At 43.1% G+C, this 26,545-nt stretch overlaps 1 protein-coding gene across 1 annotated transcript in view; it reads right to left on the reverse strand.

The window, feature by feature from the left end:
* Window positions 1-26,545, reverse strand: part of LOC140721733 (NACHT, LRR and PYD domains-containing protein 3-like) — a 943,069-nt gene that overhangs the window by 793,932 nt on the left and 122,592 nt on the right. The gene's annotated exons all lie outside the window — the stretch shown is intronic.

A 26,545-nucleotide genomic window follows, 5' to 3' on the forward strand; every position in this document is an offset into this window, starting at 1 on the left:
TCCGTGTTCTAGAAAACCGCTATGGAAATCGAACGTGCGTTGCTAATGCAACAGTGGAAGAACAGCTGTCAGAAATCATCAGCCACGGAAAATAGTGGAATTAATTCAAACTGTGGAGAAGGCACTTCAAGACTTGAGTGACCTTGGAGACACGGGTGCGATCAAAAATCCGCTGGTGACGAGATCAATTGAAAGTAAACTTCCAGAAACTCTCAAAAAGGAATGGCCGGTCTATGTCGCTGACAGGGGAAATGCTGTGGCAGCATATAATCGGTTTGACAGTCCCTTGGGATTCCTCAAAGAGCAAGAGAACATAGATGAGCAGCTGGAGCAACTGAGGGATGAAGAGCCAAGTAGAAGAGAAACCAGGGCTGAGCCAAAACATGACAGAACCAAGTCTACCAAGTCGGGCGACGACCATGCAGGGTGTGTAGTCTGCGCTAGTTGGCGTTGGAGTTCTATGCCACTGTTCTGAATTGACTCATGTGGAGTTGGGAATGGTGGCGACTACTGAGTACATCTTGTTGGAGTTGGAGCTATTAGATGTTGAACAAGAGTTACTTTTATTGAAATTACTGCAGCGCAGAAAAGAGAGAAGTTTTTCCATTTCTTTGTGCAGTCCGTGACGTCCAAACCGATGTTTGTGGAAATTTATTTGCACGCATTTCATGCCATTTGTAAGTCTTTATAGTATACCAATGAAGAGTCGTACAAATGTACATATTTTCTGACTTCCTCACTTAACCTCTCCTCGATTTGGTCCATTTTCCAACTTCGAAGCAATAGGAAATCACTAGGAGGAAATGTGCTGCTACCAAGCAGACCGATCACAGTTCTCGCGGTCTGTGATGCACAGTTACATTTTCGTAAGGTGTGCTTTAGGCTATGGCATACGGTATGGCCTAGGGTGCCGCGCCAGGTACATGGCTACGTGGAGCGTATGGCGTAGCTTCAATGGTGAAGCATAATTCAGGCTTCAGTGTGTGGGAAGGGATTCACTCGGACATCTCAACTGCAGAGACACCAGCGACTTCACACTGGGGAGAGGCCGATCTCATGCTCAGACTTTGGGAAGAGATTCTCTCAGCGAAATCAACCTAATGTGCATGACTCAGTTCACATTGGGGAGAGACCGTTCACCTGCTGTGTATTTCAGAAGCGATTCACTCAGTAATCTAACCCTATGCAACTCTTGCTTCGGCTAGCAGCTTAATATAAGGGGTGATAACCCCCCACCCCCTTGCTCCCAGCCCGGGCAAACTTAAGAAATCTTGTTTGGGTGGATGTTGTGTGCTGTGTCCCGTGTTACAAATCAGTACCCTGAAATAACATACAGTACTCAATATGTGATTAAATGACTGAGATGTATAATTCTTACTTTGACTATATGGTTAGTGAAGTAATCAAAAAGAAAGAAAAAGAGCCCACTCTCTCTTCTTCTCATCTCTCCCCAGCAAAAGACCACGAAAATCTCTCCCAGACTCACAAGGAAGAACATTTCTGTCATTGGATAGTCCCACACTCCAAAACCCTGTTATCTCTAGTCGTACCCTAAACATTGCTGCTGCAGAGAAGCCATTACCTCAGCAGTGAAACATTGCAAAGAGTCCACTGCATCAGCAGTGAAACCTTCCAGTGCGTTACACTTGTGACACACTACCGGGTTCACACTGGGGAGAAAGTTTCAATAAGCTGCAAGCTGGATATTTGTCCATCACCGTTGCTGAATGCAATTTCGAGAGTGACTGTCGGTGCTGAACTCTGCAATTATTGCTGCTGCTCACCACACCCAGGTCTGCATCCTGGTCACTGGGCATGGGAGGAGTTTCATCTGCTGCATATTCACCTTTAATGGGACTAAATCTGTGACCAATAAATCAGTTCTATTTTAAACACTGTCTCTGGTACTTAGTGAATTTATAACACACCTAGTGTACAGTAGAGAGTCAACTCAGGCCGGCTGGACCTGATTCTGTTCCACAGCAGATCTTTCAAATCCTCCCCTGTTGTTCACCTCTCACTCTCCCTGTGGTAATGGGTTTCGAAATTGTCATCACTCTGGAAGAAGAGGTTTCCCTTGAATTTCCTGCAGACTGAAGAAGTCGAGCTGACTGCAGTTCAGTCTGAGATGTTCTTCGCCCCTCAAATCTCTGGCTGAGGAAGAATGACATTAGATAGATAGATAGATAGATACTTTATTCATCCCCATGGGGAAATTCAACTTTTTTTTTCCAATGTCCCATACACTTGTTGTAGCAAAACTACAGTTACATACAATTACCTAAAAGCTACTAATTACATACAATACTTAACTCAGTAAAAAATATGATATGCATCTAAATCACTATGTCAAAAAGTATTAATAATAGCTTTTAAAAAGTTCTTAAGTCCTGGCGGTTGAATTGTAAAGCCTAATGGCATTGGGGAGTATTGACCTCTTCATCCTGTCTGAGGAGCATTGCATCGATAGTAACCTGTCGCTGAAACTGCTTCTCTGTCTCTGGATGGTGCTATGTAGAGGATGTTCAGAGTTATCCATAATTGACCGTAGCCTGCTCAGCGCCCTTCGCTCAGCTACCGATGTTAAACTCTCCAGTACTTTGCCCACGACAGAGCCCGCCTTCCTTACCAGCTTATTAAGACGTGAGGCGTCCCTCTTCTTAATGCTTCCTCCCCAACACGCCACCACAAAGAAGAGGGCGCTCTCCACAACTGACCTATAGAACATCTTCAGCATCTCACTACAGACATTGAATGACGCCAACCTTCTAAGGAAATACAGTCGACTCTGTGCCTTCCTGCACAAGGCATCTGTGTTGGCAGTCCAGTCTAGCTTCTCGTCTAACTGTACTCCCAGATATTTGTAGGTCTTAACCTGCTCCACACATTCTCCATTAATGATCTCTGGCTCCATATGAGGCCTAGATCTCCTAAAGTCCACCACCATCTCCTTGGTCTTGGTGATATTGAGACGCAGGTAGTTTGAGTTGCACCATATCACAAAGTCCTGTATCAGTTTCCTATACTCCTCCTCCTGTCCATTCCTGACACACCCCACTATGGCCGTGTCATCAGCGAACTTCTGCACATGGCAGGACTCCGAGTTATATTGGAAGTCTGATGTGTACAGGGTGAACAGGACCGGAGAGAGTACGGTTCCCTGCGGCGCTCCTGTGCTGCTGACCACCGTGTCAGACCTACAGTCTCCCAACCGCACATACTGAGGTCTATCTGTCAAGTAGTCCACTATCCAATCCACCATGTGAGAGTCTACTCCCATCTCCGTTAGTTTGTGCCTTAAGATCTTGGGCTGGATGGTGTTAAAGGCACTAGAGAAGTCAAGGAATGTAATCCTCACAGCACAACTGACCCCATCTAGGTAAGAGAGTGAACGTTGGGAGTGAACGTCCTTATTCAGGGCTCATTTGTCACTATCTCGTCTGCTCAGATCGTTGGGATGTCTCCCATGGAGGGTCATACTCATTCCACTGGTTAATGTTTTCTTCCAGAGTGGTGATTCATTTTTCTGAGTTGGCCTCTCATGTACGTGTTCTGGTCTGTATTTCTTATCACGATTGCATATACACACATGGAGTGCTGAATCCTGTTCATTTTGGATGAAAACATATCTGAGGGGCGATTGATATGTTCATGTCCTCAGGTGGAAGGGGTTAATTTTAGAAAACCCAGCACACTTATTTTTCAACGTGGTCCCGTCCTACATTTACACACTTAGTCCAGTAGTGGCATGCAAAGGTTTGGGCACCCCTGGTCAAAATTTCTGTTCCTGTGAATAACTCAGCGAGTAAAAGATGACCTGATTTCCAAAAGGCATAAAGTCAAAGATGACACATTTCTTTAGTATTTTAAGCAAGATTATATTTTAATTTCCATCTTTTACAGTTTCAAAATAACAAAAAAGGAAAAGGGCCCGAAGCAAAAGTTTGGGCGCCCTGCATGGTCCCCCTTTGGCAAGTATCACAGCTTGTAAATGTTTTTTGTAGCCAGCCAAGAGTCTTACAATTCTTGTTTGGGTAAATGTCTGGGTTCAGTCATAAACAGCAAAGTACTGACTGGAAATTACAAATTACAAAGGCCCTTCGGCCCTTCCAGTCAATGCCGACCTGTTTTTGTTGTTACTGCCTAGTTCCAACTACCTGCACCAGAGCCTCCATACACCTCCCATCCACATCCTCACCCGAATTCCTCTTTAGTGTCTAAATCAAAACCACATCCTCCAGTTCCACTGGCAGCTCATTCCACACTCTCACCAACCTTTGAGTGAAGAATCCCCCTTCAGATTCCCCGAAAATAATTCACTTTCACCCTGAACGTATGTCCAATGTCAGGGTGAGAGGGAGGACGGGGCAGAGAGGGAAGACAGTCAGGGGAAGGGTGGTTGAGTGCGGAGAGGGAAACAGAGCAGAGAGTTTATACATAATATCTTTCAGAAAAAGTAATTGTTTGAATTTGCTGCAAACCTACTCTCCATACCCTGTACATTCTTAATCAAATTATTGATCTAGATGACAATAATGGTTGATGTTCAAAGTAAATGTTATTATCAGAGTACATATATGTCACCACATACAACCCTGAGATTGTTTTTCCTACAGGAACACTTAGCAAATCTATAAAATAGTAACAGGATCAATGAAAGATCAAGTGGAGCACAGAATTCAACAAACTGTGCAAATGGAAATATATTTAAATATCAATGAATAATGAGAGCAATGGGGTGTAACCCTGGGGAACCTCACTAGGCCCGGGCCTCGAGTCCAATAAACAGCCTCCCACCATCACTCTCTGCTTCCTACCATCAAGACAACTGTGCATCCAGTGAGCCAGCTCTCCCTGGATCCCGTGTGACCTGACTTTCCACAGCAACTTACCATGTGAACCTTATCAAAGGCCTCACTGATGCCCATATCGGCCCCGATCCTGGGACAGAGGTGTCACCGATCAGACGGCATGGATTTAAGCAGAGGATGAAGAGGGTTAGAGGGATCTGAGGAAGAGACTTCTCACTCAGAGGGCAGCTGAAATCTGGAACTCACTGCCCAAGGTGGTGGTGGAGGCTGGTCCCTTCACAACATTTACGAAATAGATGGGAATTGAAACTGCCGAGATACAGTCGGCTGTGAACCAAGTGCTGATAAATGGGACCAGTGTAAACAGTGAGTGGATGCTCAGAACAGGTATGGTTGGCCAAAGGCCTGTTTCCGTGCTGTGTGACCCACCACTCCGGACATGCTAAATTAAAGATGGTGGCACCGCAAGGCGTTGATTTCAAAATTTCACACCCCTCTCCAACCTGAAATAAACCAGACTGAACACCGATTAAAGTTATTTCCCAAAGATTCAACTCAACGTGTTTTTCTGGACCCCAAAGAGGGATTGGACTATGTTAACTCTATTGTGGTTGTAGCCGAGGTTTGAATGGTTTTAGGTCTGCTGAATAATTGTTCTTTCAGAAAGAACATAAGCTTTGAATATTTCTGATATAGTTGGGAGTGCTTAGTCGATAGATAATTAGTTTTATTTTTAAAAAACAGTTTTTTTTATTTGGGCGTGTCAGTTAAATGGAAAATGCTGCTGATTTGCCTTCACTGGAGATTACTTAGGCATTTTTCTCTTTGTTTAATTTTATTGTTTTGGCATCTTCGGAGATTGTTTCTGCATTCCCCAGTATGGTTTTAAGGATTATGTATAAACATTTCTTTCTCTGAACTTTTATGCTGGATATGGGGAGCTAGATGTTGTAGAATAAAACCGCACAGTACAGGCCCTTTGGCCCATGATATTTTGCTTACCTTTCAGTCTACTGCATGATTAATCTAATGCTTCCGTCCTGTAGAGAATTCCATTCGTCTTTCATTATGAGCCTATATAGGAGTTTCTTAAACATCTTTACAGTGTCTGCCTCTATGACTACCCATGGCAGGTCTTTCCACGTACCCACTGGTGTATGGAAAAAAAAACGTCTCTGAGATCCCTAGACTTTCTTCTGATCACCGTAAAATTGTGCACTCTTGTATTAACCTTTTCAGCTGGGAATCTGTTCCATGTTTCAATGATTACTCAGCCTCAGTGTCAGTGTCCATTGTTCCAGCACAATAATACTCTGTAAAGTAATGAAAGGCATCAAAGCAAATTGATATTTAAATTGCATATATATTACTTAGAAGCAATGCCTGTAAGTGGGCAGAGGAACCAATTAACATGACTTGATATGGTGATGTGTTGCTTTGTAGTGTTAGGCTTTTTATATTAGCAAAATATGTTTTTTCCTTTGCAGGGCTTTTCTATTTCAGGCCGTATATTTTTTTGTAACTGGAGGGAGGAATTAAGGAAAGCTTTTTAAAACCACTATTATAAAATGGGCAGCTCACAGAGTCTCTCTCTTTTTAATTGTTCTGGTTAACCCATATGGACCTAATGTAGATGATCCTTTTTTAAAAAAAATGTATTTGCTTTATTGCCGGATTAAAATGAATATATGTTGTTAATTGGTGGTGATTTCAACTGTTGTTTAAATCCTTTGATTGACAAGAGTTCAATCAATTAGTGGCTTCCGAGTTGTTCTGCATCACTTATTAACTCTTTTTTAATTGATTTTGGCTTGGTCGAAATTTGGAGACATTTACATCCTAATGATAGAGATAATTCTTTTTTCACATGTTCACAAAAAATATTTCAGAATTGATTACTTTATAGCTGATCCTCGCTTTTTGTGCAAAGTCCAGAAATGTGAATATGATGGTATAGCTCTCTCGGATCATGTGCCTTTAAGCTTAGTCTTTGATTTGAAACATGTCGTTATTGCAAATTTGCCTTGGTGTTTTCCAGGAAATTTATTACAAAATCTGGACTTTGTCAAATTTATTGAGACTCAGATAAAATATTTTTTTCTTTTTAATAATACGGGAGATGTGTCGAAACTGATTGCATGGGATACAGTTACAGCGTATTTGCATGGTCAGATAATCTCCTATGCAGCTAAGCTTAAGAAACAGACAAAAGCAGAATTAGATAAGATTTCCAAACAAATTAAAGACTTGGATAATATTTATGCAATCTCTCCTAACATTGATTTATTTAAACAAAGAGTTGAACTCCAATCACAATATAATTTATTATTAACTTATCCTATTGAAAGACATTTTAAAAATTTGTAGGGAGATGAGAGTTTAGCATGTAATTATGAAGATATTAATGATAATTTTCAAGGCTTTTATATTGAACTTTATAAATCTCAGTTTCCAGTTGATTCTTCTAAAGTGATTGCCTTTTTACAAAAGATCAATTTTCCTCAAATTTCTGTTGAAGATGAACAAACTCTTGATGCTCCTATTACTGAAAGTGAAATTCAGAAAGCTATTTTTTCAATGCAATCTGGTAAAGCTCCTGGACTGGATGGTTATTAAGTAGGATTTTATTTTAAAAATGAAAAATTGCTTTCTTCATATATGTTGGAAATGCTTAAAGATTATTTTTTGAGAGGAGAGTTATCTCCCACATTTTATGCAGTTTCTATTTCTTTAATTCTTAAGAAAGATAAAGACTCTGACTGTGCTTCATATAGACCTAGTTCATTATTAAATGTGGATGCTAAAACTCTTTCAAAAATAATGGCTAATCGGCTGGAGAAATTCCTAGCTAGAATTGTCTCTCAAGACCAAACAGGTTTTGTGAAGGGCTGTTATTTCTCCTCTAATGATCAAAAAATGTTAAATGTTATATATTCATTCTTTTCTAAGACTCCCCAATGTGTTGTCTCTCTTGATGCTTAAAAGGCATTTGACAGAGTTGAATAGAAATACTTATTTAATGTTTTGGAGAAATTTGGCTTTGGTATTAATCTTAATAAGTGGATTAGAATGATATATAAAAGCCCTATTGCTACTGTTATTATTAATAATTGCCGATCTCCGTTTTTCAGCTTTCATGGGGTACGAGACAAGGATGTCCGTTCTGTCCTTTGTTATTTAATTTGGTGCTGGAACCCTTGGCTATTGCACTTCGTGAAGCTAAAGATACTCATGGAATTCTGATAAATGGGACTGTTCATAAGATCCCCCTTTATGCTGATGATCTCTTAGTTTATATTTTGAATCCTGAGGAATCCATTCCTAGTTTATTGAAACAATTAAACGATTTTGTAAAGTTTTCGGGATAGAAACTAAACTTTCATGAAAGTGAATTATTTCCTCTTAATGATCCTGCTTCTATATGTGGTGACATTCCTTTTAGAGTTTAGAGTTAAAATTTAGAATTTAAATATTAACGTATTATTATCACTAGAAATCATAAAGACCTTTATAAAGCTAATTTGGCTCCTTTAGTGGATTTTATGAAGCAAATATTTTGTAGATGGAATCCACTTACATTTTCGTTAGCTGGCCGAATTCATGCAGTTCGAATGATGATCTTACGAAAATTTTTATATGTATTTCAAAATATCTCTATTTTTTAACTGAGAAGTTTTTCAATCACGTTGACTCTATTGTTCCATCCTTTGTTTGGAATAATAAAACACCAAGAATTGGTAAATATCATTTAGAAAAAATTTTAAAAAACGATGGAGGTCTTGCTCTGCCTAATTTAAGAATGTATTATTGGACTGTTAATATACGTTATATATGTTTTTGGTTATATTTGGCTGATAGAAATGAATGACCACCTTGGGCTGATTTGGAATTGAATGCTGTGAAACAGTTTCACTTAACCTCGTTATTAGGAACTTCTCTACCTGTGCAACTGGCCAAAATTACTAATTTAAATTTATATCCTGTGATTAAGCAGTCATTACGAATTTAGTTCCAGTTTCATAATTTTTTAATCTCAAAAAATATAAACTTTTTAGTTTAATTTATCAAAATTATTTATTTAAACCTTCATTAAGTGATGCTACCTTTCTTCTTTGGAGGAATAATTTTTATATGTATTTCAAAATATCCCTATTTTTTAACTAAGAAGTTTTTCAATCAGGTTGACTCTATTGTTCCATCTTTTGTTTGGAATAATAAAACACCAAGAATTGCTAAATATCATTTACAAAAATAAAAAAAAAGATGGAGGTCTTGCTCTGCCTAATTTAAGAATGTATTATTGGGCTGTTAATTCCTTCATGGATCTGTTCCAAGATGGCCGATTGATGTCTTTTGAGAAATTCGTAACTAAATGCTCTCTCTCGCATTCACATTTCCTGCAATATCTTCAGGTCAGACACTTCTTACAAAAATACTTAAGTAATTTTCTATATATACAGGACTCTGACTTGATAGATATTATTTTAAAAATGAATCCCTTAGTGAAGGGTTTTATTGGGAAAATTTATAATTTATTGTTACAACAGCACAATTACCCTTCACTTAAGATTAAGCAAGATTGGGAGAGAGAGCTTCACGTGACCCTGATAACAGAAGATTTGTTGCGGATTTTGAAGTTGGTTAACTCTTCTACGATTTGTGCCAATCACTCTTTAATTCAATTTAAAGTTATACATCATTACTATTTGACAAAGGAGAGACTGTCTAAAATGTTTCCTAATGTTGACAGTCAGTGTGACAGATGTAAAACCGAGACAACCACATTGACACGTACGTTTTGGTCGTGTTCTGTACTGAAACATTTTTGGAAGTCTGTTTTCTCTACAATTTCTGAAGTTTTAAAAATTAATTTACAACCTAATAAATTGACAGTTTTATTTGGTATAATCCCTCAATATGTTCATGGTATTTCTCCATCAAGCCAACATGTAATTGCATTTGTTATATTCTTGGCCAGAAGGGCTATTTTGTTGAAATGGAAAGATGTTTCTGCTCCTACTTTGATACAATGGTTCTCTCAGGTGATGCTATGTCTTAGTTTGGAGAAAATCAGAAGTCGAACTTTTGATCCTTGATTTGATTTTGAGAAAAGTTGGGGTTCATTCGCCCACTACTATAATCTGATTTGAGTTAATTAATATCGTTTCCTTCCGATTTTTCATTAAATGGATTTGAGTTGGCAGATTGATTTTTTTTTTAATGTAAGCTTGTATGTTGTGTAGCTCCGAGGTTGTACTCCCAATGTGTTTTTTTCGGTTAGTAGGGTTTTTTTTTTAGTTAGTACGGGTTCTTTTTTTCGCTTCCTTTTCTTTAAAAAATATTTTACCGCTTTTTTTCTTATTGTTATTGATATATTGCTTAGCTTTGTTAATCAGTTATTTTTGTAATTTAATTCCTTATTGTACGTAATGACATATTGACTTCATGTAACTTTTTTTGTTAATCTTCAATGATAATTAAAAGATTGAGATGTGTCTATTTTAATGCAAGGAGTGTTGTGAACAAAGCGGATGAGCTTAGAGCATGGATCAGTACTTGGAGATATGATGTGGTGGCCATTACAGAGACTTGGGTAGCTCAGGGACAGAAATGGTTACTTCAAGTGCCGGGTTTTAGATGTTTCAGAAAGGACAGGGAGGGAAGTAAAAGAGGTGGGGGTGTGTTACTGTTGATCAGAGATAGTGTCACGGCTGCCGTAAAGGTGGACGCCATGGAGGGATTGTTTATGGAGTCTCTGTGGGTGCAGTATAGGAACAGGAAGGGGTCAATAATTTTACTGGGTGTTTTTATAGGCCGCCCAATAGTAGCAGGGATATAGAGCAGCAGATAGGGAAACAGATCCTGGAGAGGTGTAATAATACAGAGTTGTCATGATGGGAGATTTTAACTTCCCAAATACCATTTGGCATCTCCCTAGCGCAAGGGGTTTAGATGGGGTGTAGTTTGTTAGGTGTGTTCAGAAAGGTTTCTTGACACAGTGTGTAGATAAGCCTACACGAAGAGAGACTGTACTTGATTTGGTATTGGGAAATGAACCTGGTCAACTTTCAGAACTCTCAGTGGGAGACCATTTTGCAGATAGTGATCATAATTCTATCTCCTTTACAATAGCATTGGAGACAGATAGGAACAGACAAGTTAGAAAAGTGTTTAATTGAAGGGGAATTATGAGGCTATCAGGCAGGATATTGGAGGCTTAAATTGGAAACAGATGTCCTCAGGGAAAAGTACAGAATAAATGTGGCACATATTCAGGGGATATTTGTGTAGATTTCTGTATAGGTAAGTTCCAATGAAACAAGAAAGTTATGGTATGGTACAGGAACCGTGATTTACCAAGGCTATAATAAATCCAGGAAAGATTACAAACCGTTCAGAGGGCTAGGTAATGTTAGAGATCTAGAAGATTAAATGGCTACCAGCAAAGAACTTAAGAAGGAAATTATGAGAACCAGAAGGGGCCATGAGAAGGCCTTGCTGGGCAGGATTAAGGAAACTCCCAAGGCATTCTACAAGTATGTGAAGAGCAAGAGGATAAGATGTGAAAAATAGGGCCTATCATGTGTGACAGTGGGAAAGTGTGTATGGAACCGGAGGAAATAGCACAGGTACTTAATGAATACTTTGCTTCAGTATTCACAATGGAAAAGGATCTTGGTGATTGTAGTGATGACTTGCAGCAGCCTGAAAAGCTTGAGGATGTAGATATTAAAAAGAGGATGTACTGGAGATTTTGGAAAGCATCAAGTTGTATAAGTCGCCGGGTCTGGACAAAATATACCCTCGCTTACTGTGGGAGGCAAGGGAGGAGATTGCTGAGCTTCTGGCAATGATCTATGCATCATCAATGGGGACGGAAGAGATTCTGGAGGGTTGCGGACGTTGTTCCTTTATTCCAGAAAGGGAGCAGAGATAGCCCAGGAAATTATAGACCAGTTAGTCTTACTTCAGTGGTTGGTAACTTAATGGAAAAGATCCTGAGGGGCAGGATTTATGAACATTTGGAGAGGTATAATATGATTAGGAGTAGTCAGCATGGCTTTATCAAGGGCAGCTCGTGCCTTACAAGCCTGATTGAATTTTATGAGGATGTGACTTAAACACATTGATGAAGGAAGAGCAGTAGATGTGGTGTATATGGATTTCAGCAAGGCATTTGATAAGGTACCGTGTGAAAAGCTTATTGAGAAAGTAAGGAGGCATGCGATTCAAGGGGACATTGCTTTGTGTATTCAGAACTGGTTTGCCCACAGAAGGCAAAGAGTGGTTGTAAACGGGTCATATTCTGCATGGAGGTCGGTCACCAGTGGTGTGCCTCAGGGATCTGTTCTGGGACCCTTACTCTTAGTGATTTTTATAAATGACCTGGATGAGGAAGTGGAGGGATGCGTTAGTAAGTTTGCTGATGACACAGAGGTTGGAGGTGTTGTGGATAGTGTGAAAGGCTGCCAGAGGTTACAGTGAGACATTGATAGAAAGCAAAACTGGGCTGAGAAGTGGCAGGTGAAGTTCAATCCAGATAAGTGTGAGGTGGTTCATTTTGGTAGGTCACGTATGATGGCAGAATATAGTATTAATGGTAAGACTCTTGGCTGTGTGGAGGATCAGAGGGATCTTGGGGTCCGAGTCCATAGGACGCTCAAATCAGCTGCGCAGGTTGACTCTGTGGTTGAGAAGCCATACGATGTATTGGCCTTCCTTAATCGTGGAATTGAATTTAGGAGCCGAGAGGTAATGTTGCAGCTATATAGGACCCTGGTCAGACCCCTCTTGGAGTACTGTGCTCGGGTATGGTTGCCTCACTATAGGAAAGATGTGGAAACCATAGAAAGGGTGCAGAGGATTACAAGGATGTTGCCTGGATTGGGGAGCGTGCCTTATGAGAATAGGTTGAGTGAACTCGGTCTTTTCTCCTTGGAGCGACGGAGGATGAGTGATGACCTGATAGAGGGGTATAAGATAATGAGAGGCATTGATCGCGTGGATAGTCAGAGTCTTTTTCCCAGGGCTGAAATGGTTGCCACAAGAGGATACAGGTTTAAGGTGCTAGGGAGTAGGTACAGAGGGGATGTCAGGGGTAATTTTTTTACGCAGAGAATGGTCAGTGCATCGAATGGGCTGCCAGCAACGGTGGTGGAGGCAGATACAATAGGTTCTTTTAAGAGGCTTTTAGACAGGTACATGGAGCTTAGTAAAATATAGGGCTATAGGTAAGCCTAGTAATTTCTAAGGTCGGGATGTGTTTGGCACAAATTTTGTGGGCCGAAGAGCATATATTGTGCAGTAGGTATACTATGTTTCTATATGACATAAAGAGAGGTGAGTTACACCCAAGGTGCAAGACACAGAAAACTGGTTGAGAGTCAAGAAGGGGAATGTGGTTATATACCCATCGCAGAGTACTCTAGTGGCCATCCCACACAACAGCAGGTGGACCACTTTAGAAACTGTTGGGGGGATTACCTGGCAGAGGAAAGTCAAAGGGGTGATAGGGGATTCATTAGTTAGAGTAATAGAACAGGAAGGGGACTAATATCCTAGTGGTAAGGCTTGCTAGAGCTAGTGTGGGGGGGAGGGTGGGGGGTTGGCGATGTGGTTAAAATAAGTTGTAAGGGTAATGGGAGCCAGAATGACAGAACAGATAGTGGAGAGGGTGAATTGATTTGAATTGACTTTATTACAAACATCTTTCGTATGCATGAGGAGTAGAAATCTTTATGTTACGTCTCTATCTAAAGGTGCAACTTATAGTAATTTATAGTAGATAGTTTGTACATAGAATAATCAATGTAACAGAGAAATGCAAATGTATCAGCATGAATTAATCAGTCTGATGACCTGGTGGAAGGTGATGTCCCGGAGCCTGTTGCTCCTTTTGCTGTGGTACCGTTTCCTGGATGGTAGCAGCAGGAACAGTTTGTGGTTGTGGTGAATTTGGTCCCCGATATCCTTTGGGCCCTTTTTACACACCTGTCTAAGTGTACCAAATTGTGGGAAGTTCACATCGACAGATGCGCTGGGCTGTCTGCAACACTCTCTGTGGGTTCCTGTGATTGGGGGAAATTCAGTTTCCATACCAGGCAGTGATGCAGCCAGTCAGGATGCTCTCAATTGTGTCCCTGTAGAAAGTCCTCAGGATTTCGGGTTCCCATCCCCAGCTTCTTCAACCATGTGAGGTGAAAGAGGTGCTGCTGCGCTCTTTTCACAACACAGCCGGTATGTACAGACAATGTGAGATGCTTGGTGATGTTTATGCCGAGGAACTTAAAGCTGTTCACCCTCTCAACCCCAGATCCATTTATGTCAATAGGGTTCGCCTGTCTCCATTACTCCTGCAGTACACAATCAGCTCCTTTGTTTTTGTGACAATGCGGGAGAGTTTGTTTTCTTGACACCAGTGAGATGTTGTTCAGCCCTCAGACAGAGTCAGCAATCAAATGGTTGAGCATGGTGCGATGAATGTGCTGAGCTGTGTATATCACAATGCAAGAAGCACCGTAGGAAAGCCAGATGAGCTCACGGCAGGGAACTATGATATTGTAGCCATTATTGGAACTTGTTTACACCCAACAGTCTGAGGAATTTAGAGATATTTGTAGAAAGATTGCAGACCATGCCAAGAAACAAAGGTTGATTCAGTAAGTGATTTTAACTTTCCATATATTGACTGGGACTCCCATACTGTAAAAGGACTAGATGGAGTAAAGTTTGTCAAATGTACCCTTAATCATTTAATCGTAAAATTCCTGACGTAGAAGTGTGCAATAAGCTGTTAGGCAATGATCAGAGCTGGTGACAGAAATCAGTGATCATAATGCCATGATATTCAAAGTAAATATGGAAAAAGAGTGGTCTGGACCACAGGGTTGAGATTCTAAATTGGAGAAAGGTCAATTTTGATGGTATCAGAAAGGATCTGACAAATGAGGTTTGGGACAGGCTGTTTTCTGGGAAAGGAGTACTTGGTAAGTGGGAGGCCTTCAGATGTGAATTTTTGAGGATGTAGAGATCGTATGTGCCTGCCAAAATAAAAGTTGAAAAGTCACAGGTGCAGGGAAGCCTTGGTTTTCAAGAGATATTGAGGCCCCGGATATTTTGTTCTTCGAAATGCCTCAGACGGTTGTGTGCTGCCAAGTCTCATTAATGATTGACTCATTAATCATCATTGCAATCCCTGAGCTCATATGAATTTATTTTTAGTCGTCTTCTGTTAGGTTCTAAAAGCTTCCAAATAGTGTTTGTTCTTTTGTTTTCCCTCTCCTTGGCTTTTATGTTGGCTTTTGCTTCTCATTTCAGCCACAGTTGTGTCCTCTTGCCTTTCCAATGCTTCCACTTCTTTGGGATGTTTCATTGCTCCCAGAAACTCCAGCCATTGCTGCTCCGTTGTCACTCCTACCTTTTCCCTTCCAAACAAGTTTGGCCAGCTTCTCTTGTCATAGAAACATGGAGAAGTTCAGTATGGAAACAGGCTATTTGGCTCATCTAGTCAACGCCGAAAAAAACAGTTAAACTGTCTAATGCAACTACATGCACTGGGACCATCACCCTCCATACCCCTACCATCCAGGCTGCCATCCAAACTTCTTTTAAATGGTGAAACCAAACTCATATCCACCACTTGGGCTGGCATCTCATTCCACACTCTCACAACCATTGCAGTGAAGAGCTTTTCCAAATGTTCCCATTAAATATTCACCTTCCCCACTTATCCATGACCTCCGGTTGTCATCCCACCCAACCTCAGTGGCAAAAGCTGCTTTCATTTACCCTATCTGTACCCTCATAATTTTGTATACTTCTAACAAATCCTCAAAGAAATGAATAATTTCCTTGTTTATGTTTAGAGCCTTTTTTAGGTGTATAAGATGATGAGGAGCATTGATCATGTGGATAGGCAAAGGCTTTTTTCCCAGGGCTGAAATGGCTAACACGAGGGGGCATTGTTTTAAGGTACTTTGAAATAGATACCGAGGGGATGTCAGGGGTAAGTTTTTACACAGAGAGTGGTGGATGCGTGGAATGCACTGCCGGTTATTTGTGTGAGAGTGTTTCAGTTACTGTGGGGCCAGGAAACCATGCAGCTCAGTGGGAACAGGGAATAATACCAATGGAGAGAGTCAAACTGAGCCAAGGCACAGATTGGAGATGGCAGAATTGCCCCATTCTTTTAGAGACAGGAAGAGTATCAGAGAATTTGATGGTCATTCCAGATACCAGCACTGTGCCAGTTAGAAGGTGATTTCTCTCTCCAACTTGGGTTGAACTTCACTGTAACAGTGTGATGCCAGATCACACCTTGACAACTCAAGTGATCTCATCTGAAATGTTGTCCTTCACCCATTTTGTAAATCTTTCTACAGGTTAAAAATGACAAGGAATTTGTTTATGGGAATCTCAAACACAACACGCAAGTTTTGCTGTCTCTGTCCAGATATTTAAGAAGTGGAGCAAGGGATTCACTCGATCATCTGACCCAATGGCTCACCAGCCAGTTCACACTGGGGGCGGCCGTTCACCTGCTCAGACTGCGGGAAGGGATTCACTACATCATTTCGCCTACTGAGACACCAGTCAGTTCACACTGGGGAGAGTCCATTCACCTGCTTGGAGTACGGGAAGCAATTCACTTGCTCGTCTAAACTGAAGGTACATCAGCGAGTTCACACTGGGGAAAGGCCATTCACCTGCTCAGACTGTGGAAAGGGATTCAGTCAGTCATCCTACCTACTGATACACAAGTCAGTTCACACTGGGGAGAGGCCATTCACCTGCTCAGACTGCGGAAGAGATTTACTCGGTCATCCGAACTGCTGGTACACAAGTCGGTTCACACTGGGGAGAAGCTGTTCACCTGCTTAGACTGCGGAAAGGATTCACTTGCTCATCTAAACTGAAGGTACACCAGCGAGTTCACACTGGGGAGAGGCCATTCACCTGCTCAGACTGCGGGATGGGATTCACTCGGTCATCCCACCGACAAGCACACCAGTCACTTCACACTGATCATCTCAACTGAAGGTACATCTGCAAGTTCACACTGGGTAGAGGTGGTTAACCGGCTGTGAATGTGGGAATGGATTCACTCAGTCACCTTATTTCACTCTCACTTCGGCTAGTTGCTTAATATAGGTTCGATAGCCCCCAGCCCAGCCAAACATAAGAAATCTCATTTGGGTGGATGCTGCGCAATGCAAATCAGTACCCTGAAATAACAAACAATACACAATATGTGATTAAACGATTGAGCTTTATAATTCTTACTTTGACTATATGGTTAGTGAAGTAAACAAAAAGAAAGAAAAAGGGCCCACTCTCTCTTGTTCTCATCTCTCCCCAGCAAAAGACCACGAAAATCTCTCTTCCTGACTCACAAGAAAGAACATTTCTCTTATTGGATAGCCCTGCACTCAAAAACCCTGTTATCTCTAGTTGTAACCTAAACATTGCTGCTACAGAGAAAACATAACTTCAGCAGTGAAACATTACAGAGAGGCTGTTACATTAGCAGTGAAACCTTACAGCACGATACACTTATGACACACTTCCGGGTTCACACTGGGGAGGAAGTTTCAATAAGCTGCGTGCTGGATATTTGTCCATCACTGTTGCTGAATGCAATTTCGAGAGTGACTGTCGGTGTTGAACTCTGCAACTATTGCAGCTGCTCACCACACCCAGTTCTGCACCCCGGTCACTGGGTATGAGAGGGGTTTCTTCTGCTGCACATTCACCTTTAATGGGACTGGAGTTTAATATTCTGGATCTGAGACAAATAAATCAGTTCTATTTTAAACTCCGTCTCAGGTACTTAGTGAATTTATAACACAACTAGTGTACAGTAGAGAGTCAACTCAGGCCGGCTGGACCCTGCCAGTGATTTTGTTGAAGGACAGTCCTTTTAAATCCTCCCCTGTTGTTCACCTCTCGCTCTCCCTATGGTGATGGGTTCCAAACAGTCACCACTCTGTGGGTGAAGAGGTTCCCCTTGAATTCTCTGCAGACGGTGCTACCATTACAGCTATCAGAAAACACCAGAACTGAATTTACTTCGCTAGTATTCAGGGGCACCACTGACATGGGGGATCATAGTCTTACCATGTTGGGGAATTCTGGCACATACCCAACATGCTCCCCGCTCTATGTGTTTAGCGTAGGTGTGGCAGAGGGACAGGAAAGTGTTAACTTGGGGGCCTCCTGAAACAGGGGCAGGTTTCTTCAGCATGAATCGGTAAATTTTTCGGTTCTTATCAGTTCAGCCAGTAACGTACATAGAATAGGACAGCACATTACAGGCCCTTCGGCCCACAATGCTGTGCCGACCCTCAAACCCTGCCTCACATATAACCCCCCACCTTAAATTCCTCCATATACCTGTCTAGTAGTCTCTGAAACTTCACTAGTGTATCTGCCTCCACCACTGACTCAGGCAGTGCATTCCACGCACCAACCACTCTTTGAGTGAAAATCCTTCCTCTAATATCCCCCTTGAACTTCCCTCCCCTTACCTTAAAGCCATGTCCTCTTGTACTGAGCGGTGGTGCCCTGGGGAAGAGGCACTGGCTGTTCACTCTGTCTATTCCTCTTAATATCTTGTACATCTCTGTCATGTCTCCTCTCATCCTCCTTCTCTCCAAAGAGTAAAGCCCTAGCTCCCTTAATCTCTGATCATAATCCATACTCTCTAAACCAGGCAGCATCCTGGTAAATCTCCTCTGTACCCTTTCCAATGCTTCCACATCCTTCCTATACTGAGGCAACCAGAACTGGACACAGTACTCCAAGTGTGGCCTAACTAGAGTTTTATAGAGCTGCATCATTACCTCGCGTCTCTTAAACTCTATCCCTCGACTTATGAAAGCTAACACCCCATAAGCTTTCTTAGCTACCCTATCTACCTGTGAGGGAACTTTCAGGGACCTGTGAACATGTACCCACAGATCCCTCTGCTCCTCCATACTACCAAGTATCCTGCCATTTACTTTGTACTCTGCATTGGAGTTTGTCCTTCCAAAGTGTACCACCTCACACTTCTCCGGGTTGAACTCCATCTGCCACTTCTCAGCCCACTTCTGAATCCTATCAATGTCTCTCTGCAATCTTCGACAATCCTCTACACTATCTACAACACCACCGACCTTTGTGTCATCTGCAAACTTGCCAACCCAACCTTCTACCCCCACATCCAGATCATTAGTAAAAATCACAAAAAGTAGAGGTCCCAGAACAGATCCTTGTGGGATAGTCACAACCCTCCAATCTGAATGTACTCCCTCCACCACGACCCTCTGCTTTCAGCAGGCAAGCCAATCCTGAATCCACCCGGCCAAACCTCCCTTGATTCCATGCCTTCTGACTTTCTGAATAAGCCTACCGTGTGGAACCTTGTCAAATGCCTTACTAAATTCCATGTCGATCACATCCACTGCACTACCCTCATCTATATGCCTGGTCACCTCCTCAAAGAACTCTATCAGGCTTGTTAGACACAAACTGCCCTTCACAAAACCTTGTCAAACATATTTACAGTCTGTTCGATGTATCCACCGGAGCTGCCCTTCCACTGTCACTGCAGGTGGTGTTGTCAATAGCACTTGGTACGGTTCTTTCCACTTTGGTCCCATCTTTTTACCATCCCAGTTCATGAGCAGGACAAAATCTCCAGGCTCGATGGTGGAGTAGTCACCTTTTGTTTGGGTTTTGTCCTCTCGATAGGCCTGTCGTACCTGTGAATGCAATGGAGAGTTTTAATTAATTTGCATAAGTATTTTCCCATCGCCTCCCCCAAGGTATGCATATCCAATTTTGCAGGTAAACCCTCAGGGAATAGCGCTAAACAATGTTGTGGTCCCCATGGGGTTCTCATGGGCTTCCCGTAGATAATTCCTGCAGGTGACAACCCCGTCTGACGATGGCATGATTCTCACATGGAATAGGGCTAAGGGTAAAACCTTCAACCAGGTTAATCCAGTTTCTTGTGTCAGTTTGACCAACTTATCTTTCAAAGTGCCATTGGCTCGTTCCACTGTGTCGGCTGCTTTCGGGTGACGGGTGCGGTGGAACTGCTGTTTTATAGCAAGTTCTTTACGGACTTCCTCAGTTATTTTGGCAACAAAATGTGGCCCATTGTCCGAGCAGATCATTTCCGGAAGTCCATAGCGAGGAGTTATTTCTTTTGTCAATGTTTTCACAAATGTCACAGTGGTATTATTTGTTGTAGGAACAGCTTCAATCCGTCTGTAAACACATCTACTGTCACTGAGCAATACTTATAACGGTGTACTCCAGGTAATTCTATAAAATCAAGCTGCATACAAGAAACAGGTCCACCAGGCGAGGGGGTAGTTCCGGAAACACAAGTCATCCCCTTACCAGAATTATTTTTTTTTCTACAAGTTAAACATGCTGTGTCTCATTTTTCAGCTGCTTTCTGGAAAGCAGAGTGCCACCAAGATTGTAATAATGTATTCACCATTCCCTCCTTCCTTGCCCAGGTGTGTACTCCTCCCTCTTGTTCATTCCCCCCTCTCTCTCTCTCTCTCTCTCTCTCTCTCTCTCTCTCTCTCTCTCTCTCTCTCTCTCTCTCTCTCTCTCTCTCTCTCTCTCTCTCTCTCTCTCTCTCTGTCTCTTTCTGTCTCTCTCATTCTCTCTTCTCGCTCTCTCTCTCTTTCTCTCTCTCAATACTTCCACCTTACTTTCCCACTCCGGTCTACCTTCTCCCCCACCATCTCTCTTCCTGCACCCGCTTTCTCCCCGACACCCTTCTGCCAATCGCTCCGCAGCTTTCTCTTTCTCTCTCCACCTGTGCCGAGATCGTGTCGCCGATGGATTATTTTGGAGATTGTCTCTGGGCTGTCGGTACAGAGAGGGGGCAGTGGTATTATTCTGTCATTCGACTCGGGGCCGAGAAGACAGCGCAGTGCAGTGTGAGGACCGATACAGTGCTATGGAGCGCGACGGGGTAGTGAGACAAGTTTCTGGACTTATACAATGATGTGCAGACAGCCGGACAGTGGGATTAGTATAGGGACTGATACAGTGATGGAGGAAATAGGGGCCATTGAGAGTAGTTTAGGGTCGGATACCGCGCGGTGGAGAGAGAGTAGGCAGTGCGGCTAGTTAGGGGCTGATACGGTGCTGTGGAGAAAGAAGGGCCGTGGAATTAGTTTGCGGCTGCTGCAGTGTTACGGAGAAAGGGTGGCCAGTGGAACTGTTATCATGCTGTTGAGATCGCACATACAGAATTACACTTCCTTATCTGTTTCTCCAGCTCTCTCACCCATCACCCCTTTATCGTGTTCTTCGTTCCCCCCGCTTTAATCGTGGTCTTTGACACACAGTTCATCCCCTCCCCTTTGATTCCTAAATTTGATGACCATGCCTTAGGATTAAGTGAGCGTCCTGAATGTTGCGATTGTGAGGAAGTCACTGGAGAGGGTTCTAGATATGAAAGTGATCATTTATCACCACAAATAGACATTTTCTTGGACATACTTTCGGCAGCGACTCTCAAACTCAAAATACGTCTAGAATTTATACTCCTGGGGACAATGGTGACAATAGGCGGCTGAATACAATGAGACAAGGTGCAATATCATATTTCATTCAAGAACTTGTGTCTGACAAACGGTTCCTCTGAAGTAGATTTCAATTGGTAGCACTTTGCAATTGATGAGACAGCTTTGAAGGTTCAGTCACTTTTGTCAGTTCCAGCTAATCCACACAGATGGTCAACAAGCTTCTGAGAACTGAGATCCCAGTAGCCCAAGATTACTGTTGTGAGTATTGACACGTGGACAAACAGGGAGTGTAGGGGGGCTGATCAAGTGTTGGTAGGTGGGTTCCGTTTAATATGACGTCACGGTTGGCACAGTCAATGTGGGCCGAAGGGTCTGTTCCTGTTCTTTACCTTTCTCTGTTCTATGTAGGACAAACAGAAGGCAGAAGTTTCTTTTATCAGAGTAAACATTTGTCACAGTGGTGATGACCGTAGACATGTTTACGACCCAGGACAAAGTTTGGTACAGTTCACCCGAACAAGCTGAGGATGGTTTATTGTACAGGGAGTGGGAGATAAGGTTACAGTGAGATGAGCTGTGATTACAATTGGTGGAGAATCAGTGTGGAGAGGCCGTTTTACTCTCACTCAATCTGCTCAGCCGATGGACAAGAGTCACACTGACACAAGGTGAGGTGGAGAGTTGGGTCTGATGGTGTTTGAAACAATATCCCCTTTGCTGGAGGAAGACCACTCGGAATTTACAACCCTTAGTCACATCACATTGTCTCAGTTTCACAATTAATTCACTAAATTAATCACAATGTTGCACCGCGGGGATTGCACGTAGCTGACGCAATCTGATTGTAAACAAATTAAGAAAAAAATCTTTGTTTTTAAATCTGTTGAATCTTGTCCCCGAGGAGTCGCTAGGTGGTATTAAAACCCCAGGTATGTGCTCCCTCAACATTTCATTCCGTGAGGTCGCCTGTCGCACGCGGGGATAGACCACTAATCAGAGAAAATGCCTGCCTTGTTTGATAGGTACCGGCGTGTGGACAAAATACTGCACGTGTTTATTGTCGTCATTGGAGTTCCCGGTGAGTGAGCACAGATATTCGTGTCTGGCACGTCTGTCTGTAAACCGGTGTGAGCCTGTTTGGGGTCATTTTACCAGCTTCCCCCTTGATGCTGGGGGCAGTAATATCCGTCAGTGATATCGATCCTGACTCTTCAATATTCTGAATTATCATATTTAATGACAAACGGAACTAAACCCCCGTCTCTCCTCTAACTGACGGGATCCACCCGAACGTTGTTCTTGCATTTGATGGAATTTTATTCAGAGTGGTACCAATTCTGCGGACAGGCAGCTCTCCAGGAATGTGAGACTAGGAATGTCATACATTGTGGTGTTGACTGTTTGTGAGTTATTGACCGGAGTGAGTACTTGGTCCTTTAATGACACCTTGTCCAGAGCTGTCCTAGTGTTGGGAGTCGGGAATCTCCTCAGAGACCCGACGTAAGCCGGGGCACGGTTTCGCCCTGAAGAAAGGCCTCAGCCGGACACTGAAGCCTCTTCAATGTGACGATTGCTGCTGATATCCCCCAGCATTTTGTGTGTGTTGTCTTCCGTTGGATGCCATAAGACCAGAAGACATAGGAGCAGAATTCGTCCATCTGGGCCATCGAGTCTGCTCCGCTGTTCAATCATAGCTGATCGGTTTTTTTTCCTTCTCCTCAAATCCAGTTTCCGCCCTTCTCCCCGTAATCTTGATGCCATGTCCAATCAAGAACATATCCATCTCCGCATTAAAAACACCCAACGACCTGGCTTCACAGCTGGATGTGGCAACAAATTCCACAAAATAAATTCCACTAAAGAAATCACTCCGCATCTCTGCTTTGAAATGGCGCCTCTATATCCTTCGGCTATGCCCACTTGTCCGGAACTCTCCGACCGCAGGAATTTTTTTTTCTACATTCTTTTCTGTCTAGGTCTTTTAACATTCGAAAGGCTTCAGTGAGATCCCCCCTCTGATCCCCGGATACTCTTTCGGCCCCGTCAGATGCTGATATTCCAGAGGTCTGCGCAGTCAGTAACTGGAACCGGGGTGAGCACCGGTCGTTGTTGTTCCAGCCGCTCGTGTTAAACCTCGACGATTACCGACACATTGCCTTATCTCCACACGGAAGAAGGCAGGTCAGTGATTTCTCCGGATCACCCCTGTGTACAAGGTTATGGAGGTACTGAGAATCGCAGCCACGTACTGTTCTGTCTGGTTCACCGTCACCTTCACTTTTGATCGTTTTGTCACCATCTGCTGTCAGAAGCTGAAAACAAAATATTGCACCGGGAAAACTGCGGCTGTGGTTCTCACAACAACCGAAGTGCTGTCCTTTCTGAGAAGTGTTCCCGCTACTTCCTCTGGGAACCCAGACGGATAGTCAACAATGTACCTTGGTTCTGTAAACTCATGGACTATACTCCTGTATTGTCCCGGTACCGAAGAAACCACAACCAAAGGAGTTGAATGACTTCAGACCTGTTGCCTTGACGTCGCACGTGATGAAGACCATGGAGCGGCTGATAATACAGAATCTGAGGCCACAAACCAGGCACGCCCAAGATCCTCTTCAGTTTGCGTATAAGGAGAAGGTGGGAGTGGAGGATGCTATCACGTATTTGCTGCACAAATCACTCTCTCACCTAGAGGGGGTCAGTTGTGCTGTGAGGATTACATTCCTTGACTTCTCTAGTGCCTTTAACACCATCCAGCCCAAGATCTTAAGGCACAAACTAACGGAGATGGGAGTAGACTCTCACATGGTGGATTGGATAGTGGACTACTTGACAGATAGACCTCAGTATGTGCGGTTGGGAGACTGTAGGTCTGACACGGTGGTCAGCAGCACAGGAGCGCCACAGGGAACCGTACTCTCTCCGGTCCTGTTCACCCTGTACACATCAGACTTCCAATATAACTCGGAATCCTGCCATGTGCAGAAGTTCGCTGATGACACGGCCATAGTGGGGTGTGTCAGGAATGGACAGGAGGAGGAGTATAGGAAACTGATACAGGACTTTGTGATATGGTGCAACTCAAACTACCTGCGTCTCAATATCACCAAGACCAAGGAGATGGTGGTGGACTTTACGAGATCTGGGCCTCATATGGAGCCAGTGATCATTAATGGAGAATGTGTGGAGCAGGTTAAGACCTACAAGTATCTGGGAGTACAGTTAGACGAGAAACTAGACTGGACTGCCAACACAGATGCCTTGTGCAGGAAGGCACAGAGTCGACTGTACTTCCTAAGAAGGTTGGCGTCATTCAATGTCTGTAGTGAGATGCTGAAGATGTTCTATAGGTCAGTTGTGGAGAGCGCCCTCTTCTTTGTGGTGGCGTGTTGGGGAGGAAGCATTAAGAAGAGGGACGCCTCACGTCTTAATAAGCTGGTAAGGAAGGCGGGCTCTGTCGTGGGCAAAGTACTGGAGAGTTTAACATCGGTAGCTGAGCGAAGGGCGCTGAGTAGGCTACGGTCAATTATGGTAACTCTGAACATCCTCTACATAACACCATCCAGAGACAGAGAAGCAGTTTCAGCGACAGGTTACTATCGATGCAATGCTCCTCAGACAGGATGAAGAGGTCAATACTCCCCAATGCCATTAGGCTTGACAATTCTACCGCCAGGACTTAAGAACTTTTTAAAAGCTATTATTAATGCTTTTTGAGATAGTGATTTAGATGCATATCATATTTTTTACTGAGTTAAGTATTGTATGTAATTAGTTTTGCTACAACAAGTGTATGGGACATTGGAAAAAAGTTGAATTTCCGCATGGGGATGAATAAAGTATCTATCTATCTATCTATCTATCTATCTATCTATCTATCTATCTATCTATCTATCTATCTATCTATCTATCTATCTATCTATCTATCTATCTACTCTCACCGACACCTGGTGGATAGTATACGATTGGCTCGACATAGCTATAAATCCGTTCATACCTTTCGTTGTGATTCTGCTGCTCAACGCTCTGACAGTCAGGCACATTGTTGTGGCCAGTCGTGTCCGTAAGGGGCTGAGGGGTCAGAGCAAGGGGGAGAACAGCAGGGACCCGGAGATGGAGAGCCGGAGGAGGTCTGTGGTTTTACTCTTCACCCTCTCCGGCAGCTTCACCCTCCTGTGGATGACGAACGTTTAAAATTTCATGCATTATGAGATCAAAGGATTACGATTCAATTTCACTGATTCTGAATGGATGTTTCATTACGTCGGAGCCTTGCTGAAGAATTTCAGCTGCTGCACGAACACATTTATTTACGCGGTGACTCAGTCGAAATTCAGGGAACAGGTGATCAGCGCGGTGAAATATCCGTTCGCCGCGATGCTTCAGTCGAGTTGTGGACTGAGTAGAGCCTAGAGGCGGCAGCAGTGCAACCAGTCCGGGCCCAAGGTCCTCACATTCACCAGCTGATCCCTCATGTGTTATTTCCGGGAGGATTGTCGCATGGACCAGCGGAAGTGGAATCCTTGCTTATCTCACTGCAGGGCTGTAGTTGACATGCATTTTCATAGTCTTGCAGTCGGCACACCTTGCGCCTTCAGGGGAAGAGTCCGATTTCTGGGATGAGTGTATAGTTAATGTGTATTGTAGGATATTGTGAATACAACGAGTCCGAGTCGTTTTAAGTGTTCAACCAGAGCCGCAGCCTTTTGCTTCCGTGACGGAGAAACCAAGTGCAGTCGCCGTACACGCTCTTCACTTGGCCTCGCATCACCTCGGAAAGCGAACACAATTCAACGACGCATTTTGTGAATGATGTCGAGCATTTACTCCTACGCACAGCTTGCGTCATTTGCCCCACATTACATTGCCCCAGAAATGTCTGATGATAGTGGGACTTGTTGTGACGGAGGGGACGATCATTGTTACACCACGCTCATATTTGGGATCAGAGCACAGTCACTATCCAGTCTCCTCCTGACTCGAGTCCTCCCGTCCCGGGAACAAAAGACCTGAATCCTTCCCGCGCCTGTCTCGGTTAATTACGTCCTTTCTGAGGCGGGCGACCAGAGATTCACTCGGTTCTCCAGCTGTGGTCTCACCAAACCGGAAAGGGACAGAACGGGAACAGGAACAGACCCTTCTCCTCACTGCGTTGCTCTGAACCAATTGAACTGGTAATTTAGTGCTCAGCTGAAC

Source organism: Hemitrygon akajei, unplaced genomic scaffold (genome assembly GCF_048418815.1).
Source record: "Hemitrygon akajei unplaced genomic scaffold, sHemAka1.3 Scf000060, whole genome shotgun sequence".
Classification (NCBI taxonomy): Eukaryota; Metazoa; Chordata; class Chondrichthyes; order Myliobatiformes; family Dasyatidae; genus Hemitrygon; species Hemitrygon akajei.